Below are 8235 nucleotides of genomic sequence, written 5' to 3'. Positions count from 1 at the left end.
TGTGAAGACTCATAGTTAGAATTACATTTTTGGGAGAACACAACTTTTGTTTTTTGTAACTGTAAACTGTAAAAAAATAAATTAAAAAAACCTGAAACACACACTCAGTCTCATCCACGACTGCACTTTATTTCAGTCACGGTGCACAAAACTGACGGCTTCTTTAGCTTTTGTGATCCGTCACTTAATAGCAGACTAATGATTATTAAACTTTATGTTGGGGAGAAATGCACGGGTGATTATGCATGACGCTACAGCATCTGTCTTATTGTCACTTTCCAGTGTAAAAGGTATGGGGGGGGGCGGATGGGGGGGAGCTGCTGGCTCGCTGCACAGTACAACACACCTCATACTCCAATCCATCAAACAGACAAATCTACAATTGGACATGATACTTAGTAAATAACCTTTTACTGCGTTTCATGCTAAATTACCTCAGTTAATAATACAAGCTGGATGCTGGGATTTCTCATTGACTTCTCTGCTTCATTTACATGCTGAGTGAAGTCTTCATTTACCTTAAGCGTCATTAATAAATGTACGCCCGCTAAAAAGAAGCCTCATTACAACACATTCAAGACTCTAATTGCCAATCTGTAAATTTATTTTTCTGCACGAAATCGAACGCGGCGCTGAACTTTAAGACAGAGCCGTGCACGGGGCGCACCGTCTGCTGTGTCCCCTATGTGTTGCGCCCCTGGCTATCTGGTGACATTGTCTGCTGCGGTGTTTGCTGTTTCAGAAAGCCGGGTTGTTGATTTTCTCGGCAGCTGCTGAATTATTGAACAAAGCTATCATTACACCAGCAGACCAAGTATTTACAGTACTATTAGGATTGTCGTGCTGTTAATGGGGCCCTTCCATTAGCCTTTGTGAACGCCAGAGCGACACCTGCATCAACAAAAACACAAGCGCACGTACACACAAACGCGCAAGCAGACACAAATACTGTCACACAGTTGCTGTCGGGGGACCCTCATGGGAGTTAGTTGTTTTTTCAATAGTGGTCCGAGTACGTCAGAAAATGTGCTTACACCATGGCGACACATGCTGGCTCAACACTATTACGGCGCGCGGCTGTCCTTCAGCATCTCCAGAGACTGCAGATTAAACACACAATCACATACAGGAGCCCTGTGGCGACCGCGCCTGCAAAAATAAAAAAAAATACCAAGACGGAACATAAGAGTGTTTGCTGCTGTTGATCGCCTCCTGGGCGTGCATGCACGTGTTTCTTACCTTTTTTTTCTTTTCATCATGTGTGTCATGAGTCTTTTCCATAATGGCAGGAGGACCGAGCTCTGCGATCCCCTCCAGAGAGACAAGAGGAAACTTCAGGGTTTACGGCCTCAGCCGGCTCCTCTGCTCCTGCAGCAGCTGACAAACTGTTGCGTAAAGCGACACAGTGGCAACAACATGGCTTCCCAGTTCATGATTTACTGGCTGACCTGGTCAACCATTTCACACACTCACACACCCACACGCCTCATTGAAACACACATATTATGGAAAAAATGGCTTTTTGAGAGATTACAGGCATATAATGGCTTTTGACTTGTCTTCTTGCTCTTAAACTTTGAGAATAAATAATAAAGCCAATGTTTTGAAATCCATGTGTTTTTTGTGCACTGTTCAGATACGACCCTGCTGTTGTGTAACAGTTGGGACAATTTACACTACTCTGAGTGTCTCCACCCACAGGCCAGAAAGAAAGAGTGAAAGAGAGAAAGAATGATGTCTGCACTCATTTTATTTATGATGGGAGTGTTCTGGTAAATAAAGGGAAAAAAAACCTTTATATTTGTGGCCAACATTCAGCTTAAGATGATTTTACTGTGACTATTTTAATGCTGTGTATTCATTTATTGAATATAAAGAAGAAGAAGAAAAAAAGGATTTATGGCTCTTTATATAAAAACAGGAAAGGGATGAAGAACACTCAGGAGGAGCAACAGGCAAAGCCATGAACTGACAACAGTCATACTCTCATTTTGTGTGTGTGTGTGTGTGTGTGTGTATACATACACACTGGGAGTGGGGAGACGACAACACACAGCTGACAACAATCAAGGACAAAAAGGAGAGGAGTATTGTAAGTTTAAGAGTGACAACATGAAACACAAGGACACCAGGGAACGTGAGGAAACACAAACAGAGACAAGAGAACGCAGCAAAATACTGGGAGCATAACTAAGAGTGGAGAATATATGAGTGATATGTGTGAATCTCTAAATTTAATTAAATGAAAAAGCTGTATTAGGATGTATTTAGATCATTAACCTTATTTATTTGTTTACTATTAAAAGCCTTTTTGTAGAACAGAAGTCACTCTATATATTTCTAATTAGTAGACATAACTGATAACTATTACCCTACAAAAAGCTACCACGACCTTCAGCATATGTGTTTCTTTGTCTTTTACAGACAAAGTGTGCCATCGAACCCCGTCTGGCCTCCACCACCGTCTGAGATCAGGCTGGCCGTTGTAATCACAGCTTAATTTCTGTTTCAAGTGAAGGTGTGGGAGAGGCCTTCTGCCCTTTAATCTTAATTAGTGGATCAATTCATTTGATGAACCAATCCTTCAGAGTGTAGTTACCAGCACATGTGAAGCCCGATGATTAACTGCGAGTCGTTCCAAACTGAAACCTTGCAAATTATCTGAATTGCCGCTGACAGACCCATGCTGTGTCTAGTCTGTATTTATTAAGCGGTGACAGTGTGTAACTGAAGAAAAAGAAAGCCAGTGTTGTTGATGAAGATAAGTGAAACCATGGAAGGCTGGTGGCAAATCCTCTCATTTGATTACTGTCACACATGAAGGCTCAGATCATCATCCACTCAATTTCTTGCATATCAAAGCGGCTACCCCATGCTATCAATGCCGGGACTCATCTTGTGAGGTTGCAACCTGTAAGGCCACCATTCCTCAGATCCCGCGGGCTCCCGGATGCAAATGCATATCTAATGACCTTCCCTTAAATCCCGCCGGTGTTTAATTTATTCTGTACACAAGAGCAGCCATGCATCAAGCAAAATGTCTCTTCTGTGTGCCATTCATTCCCTCTGCTGCTGGTCTTCTGATTCCCCTCTGTTCAGATTTAATGTCATGTAAACTAAGTCCAGCCAGCTCATTCTTTGCAGATTTATGCAGAATGACCCCGCTTGAATATTTTTTTGTTGGTATCTGGCCCATTCGCACCACACTGTACGTGCAAATATACATTTCATCAGTCCCATAGAGCTGTTAAGCCGTGCTGTCATACCTGGTAGGGCAATGTTTGCACCTAAAATGTATTCATTAACTAGTCCTCATTCCTACCGGCTTTTTGAAACGCCATTAAACAGAGAATGAAACCAGTGAAATGTTGGTATGTAAATATATGCAAATGAAGACTTCTGCCGCAGTCACGCTGAAGGGTGACAGACATTTTCAGTGTTGTGGTGGCTATATAAAGAAAAGCTGGGCTCGAGGGGCTCGGGCTCCCTGCCCCCTTATGTAACACCCCCCAGACCGACGGCCATTATACTGAGCATTTCGCTCCTCGTTGTCTTGCAAAATAATTATATCAGAAGTCAGAAATTGTGCTTAATGTATGCACAATTAGCCCTCATCTCATCTCAATCAGTTACGGTCATCTAAGCGGAGCCATTGTTGAGTGAATGATCATGATGATGATGTTTCGTTTTAACCATTTTCCAGACAGTGGGATACCGAATGTCTGAAAAAAGAAAAAAAAAAAAACTTACATCGGCAATTATTCCACAAATGTTAGTGTGAATAAGAAGATATTGCAGGGAACTGTGTTGAAGAGTCTTTTCAAAGCATAGTGTCACCGCTGTTTTATGTTTTGGTGATTTTTTGTAATTTTACTGTCATGACCTGAACCAACAATGCTCTTTAAGAACAAATCACAAAAAAACAGTGATATTTCTGTCAATAGCTATTAGCTAATTCCTTTAATCCTTTATCAACCAAGTGACTACAGTGCATTAAGTTCTTATTTCTTTACATTTCTTTAAAACTAACAAAAATAAATTCATGGTCAATACATTAATCAGAAATAAATAAATCAAAAGCTAAAAATTTGGTGAAGTCCTAATATGAGGCGCTCTGGATTGTGCTGCGCAAAATAACTCATCAACCATTTAGTGCATTAGCCTTCATGAAAGGCGTGTTTCCCACAATGCAGGACATGGGGGAGGACTGTATGCTGATTGGTGTATGTGCAATGCATCATATATTTTATTGTGTCTGAAAATGCTGGAGTGGTGGGGCCAACCAGCTGCTGGACTCGATATGGGAGGCATTTCCTCAGCTGGCTCACCACAGCTTTTATTTGAAGACTCTATTAGAGCTTATTTTTCTATGTTGACTGATTATCTTCCATTCAAATTCAGATTTATCTGCTATAAAATTCTAGTTTTTCTAGATAACTTCTCCACTAACATGTCTCACTCCATGTGGTGCTTGAGGGGGCTTTTGGTTGTTCCATCAATAAATAACACCACTTCCAGCTGATCTTGATCTTTGAACTGTTTGTGCATGAAGACACTCATTGTGAAAGTCTTAGTCAATCAGCCACAAGGAACATGAAAGTACAATCTGTTCACGAGAGCCTCCAGATTAGCCTGCTTCACGCAGGATCTCAGCGCAGCAGGTCAGAGATGTGATAGGTGTACGTGGACAAATGTTACAATAAATCATTGTCTCACTCTGGTGTAATAAAATAAAACAAGTTGCAACATTTTGAACAAAGGGTTTTTTTTGGCTCAGCGTCTTGTTACATTATTATATTTCAGGTTATGTAAAAAAAAAAAATTGGATGGTTGTTATATTTGAGGTCATTCTCTCTGAGCCGAACACGCAGGCATTAGTTGACATTTTATTTTACTGCTCATAGACATATTTAGTGGCATCTTTTTACCTGGTGAACTCTTCATTACAACTTTTGGTGATGATCTGCTGTGAAACCTCGTGTCCTGTCATTCATGTGGATTCACTTCAGGTTATCTTATAGGCTACAAATAAACTGCTAAAAAAATAAAGGGAACACTTGAACCACACAATGTAACTCCAACCCAGCCAAACGTCTGTGAAATTAAACTGTCTAGTCCGTTTCGTTTATTTTATGGAGGGCATTGTTTGTTTTTAGCTCTGTTTCTGCTGTTGAAAGATAATTTCCTTCACATTTTTTGGAGTCAAACTGAAGAAAGCAAGTACAGAAATGCCTGACTGATTGTTTTGTCTTTGTAACAGAGTGACTTTTGCCAAATACACAATGAATTGCAGGATTGTTGTGTCAATCGATTATAGTAGAATCTCTACGAGGAGTACAGATTGATAGATATGTAATACTTTATTCAGTTTGGGATTTTCTGACAGAAAATATTCTCTATCAATACAATGTTGTCGTTTTAATAGTGGGAATTTTTTCTTCTCGCACTCATATCTTTGTTTCTACCTTTCAAAAACAGCCTGGAGTCATGAAATATCTCAAACTGCAGGGTTAATTGTTGGTGCAGCTGCTGATCACTTGGTGTGAATGATTTTTTTGGCTTTTTTTTTTTTTTTTTTTAAACGATATTGGTGTCTGAAGACGTTTCCTGTGTTCTTTGGCAGTCAGTCCTCCTCCTCACATCGTCCACCCCCTCGGTAGCCCTAACCATTCCATTACTCCTCCAGTCACTTCCCACACAGACATCCTCTGAGTGACGATGAAGCAGGCAGACAGAAGGTTTGTACCCTGCTGCACTGCTCATGTGCATTTCTGTGATCTCCAGCAGCCACATGCTGAGAGAAATATGCCTCTCCATGTTCTGGACTGTATGAAGATATAACGTGTGAAAACCAGCTCCTCTGCATGGGAAATATAGGTCCGAGCGGGCCGACTGAACACACTGAGAAAAGGAAGATGGACCGTTATCATTCTGAAATCTTAAATATTTAAGAGCTTTAGGCCTCAGAGCAGTAGAGGGGAGTGAAGAGGGGGCATGGGGGGAGGAGAAGGAATGAAGAGTGAGAAAAATGAAGGAGTGAATGATATAAAACTCCATTCTTCTAATTTGAGGATCGACTTCATTACATATTCATGTGATGCTGCAGTCATTATACGGCATGCATGTGTGTGCCATGTGGCCAGTGATCATCCCGATTATCAATCACTTTCACTTTAATTGTCCGCAGCCATGAGAGAGGAGGCTCATATCAATAATTCTAATGCTGCATAAAAGCAAATATTCTCGTTTTTCAAATGATTTGCTTGAACGCTTCCTCTGGAGTGCTGGATGAATGTATTGTGTGTGTTTGTCCGGGCTGTGTTATTATGACTGATTCTTTCATTAATGCAGCTTTTGTGCATGCATGGCCTTTCGCCGTGTATGTGTGTGTGTTTGTCTGTGCGGTTGTCGCATTGTGTGTGTGACTGTATGTTCGTGTGTGTTCATGTGCGTCCCTCTGTCTCCATATAGATTTTCATTACAACCCCTATCAACATCCAATTTACGGGACATCGCGCTCGATTCATAGCATGTTGCACTTCAAACAAATGCGATTACGGTGCTGCCGTGCACGTGTGTACGGGAAGGGCATTCAGCAAATTATTTATGTTATTTGAAGTTTATGTACCCTGACTAATAACATTTTTATACCATTACAAAACAAGGATAATTCATTTTAGGGCAAAAATAACTGTGTTTCCAGCCAGTAGGCTTCCACACTCATTTGAGATTTTGCCGTCACCTAAACACAACTAGGGCAGAAGGTATAGGGTGTGTTTTGTGTTGAAAGGTGGTATATGTCGTGTTCTTTTAGGTGCAAAGTGTTGAGCCAGTCCTGAACTAAAAACTAGCTTTGTAAATGCAAACTGTGTCGTGGACCAATGCAAAATGTATAATGAGCCAAGCTGCTTCAGGCTCAGTCAGGTTTCATGTTTTTTAAAGTCAAAAACAGTCTTCTTTCAGGTCACTCGGGACTTTGCACTTCCCCACATTGCCATAACATCTCTAAACTGGTTCCCGTATTACTGAGCTGGTTTGGTTGGCCAACTTGCCGAACCTGTTGTCGGTTGAGTCGGCCAACAGGATGCGGCTGCTGTCTGCAGGAGGATGAGTCACAGTACGGATGAGCTGAAATGCTGCAGTCAAACAGTGGAACGTGTCAATTTGGTCTGCTTCACACTTTCCAAAAGCTTTTCATTATATCCAATTTCCATTTCGTTATTCTTTTGATTCGTGATGGTCTAGAATGGGGAAGTGGACTTGGGATTGAGAGTTTGCAGGTTTGAATCCCATTGCTGACATGTCATCGCTGTGGATCCCTGAGCAAGTGGTGTTTCACTGATAGAATTTTAATTTCCATCATTACATTATTCTAATGTTTGCTGCAATTCTATCCAGTTGTCTTCTATACCTGCTTTTACATTTCTGCTGTCGGGTGCTGGTGCAGTCAGTCCCAGCTGACTATGGTCAAAGACAGGCTAATTACCCATAAACCACCTCTCTAGACACTTATGAACAACGATCATCTTCCTGTTCTCACATCAGTCACTATCAGGTGTTCTTGGAATCATAACTATAGCTGGAGGGCTCACTCTTCCATCCATCCATCCATCCATCCATCCATCCATCCATCCAGTATTACTGTGAGTCAAGATTGCAAGCCACCACTTTGCAGCCCTACTGGCAATTCCATTCAAAGCCATTTATATTTTGCATTAACAAGAACAACGTATTCCCCATCCGTCAGTTACGGTGAGGTTAAATTGATGCAACCTAAATGGAAATGTTGAAGTATGTGTTTACAACTGCTGGAAGTATCCGACACAATCACATTACCGGATGAGATGAGGATGCAGTCAAAGCCATATGGCAGATAAGCTAATAACCAACTAATTGAATCATTAAAAAACAGATAAATACCAAGGTAATTTTTGGACACACACACACAACCAGTTGTCTTTTTTTCACGTGTGTGTGGGAACGCCCGAGAGCGATTTCCTTTTTGTTAGGGAAAGCCTTCTGTGACCTGGGGGAGTGCCATCTTCTCATTTGTAGCAGCCAGTCATCAACATCTAATTTAAACACTTGATTGGCTAATTACAGTACATGCATAATTTAACTTTCTGACCTCTGCTGCTTTGTTTTGTGTCTGCAATAAAAAAAAAATTATCACGACATGATTTCTTGCAGAGGTTGGCTGCTCTGTGACGCCGTACCTGCACATAAAAGCATTAA

The sequence above is a fragment of the Salarias fasciatus genome, chromosome 16 (assembly GCF_902148845.1).
Source record: "Salarias fasciatus chromosome 16, fSalaFa1.1, whole genome shotgun sequence".
Taxonomy (NCBI): Eukaryota; Metazoa; Chordata; class Actinopteri; order Blenniiformes; family Blenniidae; genus Salarias; species Salarias fasciatus.
The sequence above is the reverse complement of the archived record's forward strand: the minus strand, read 5'-3'. Positions refer to the sequence as shown.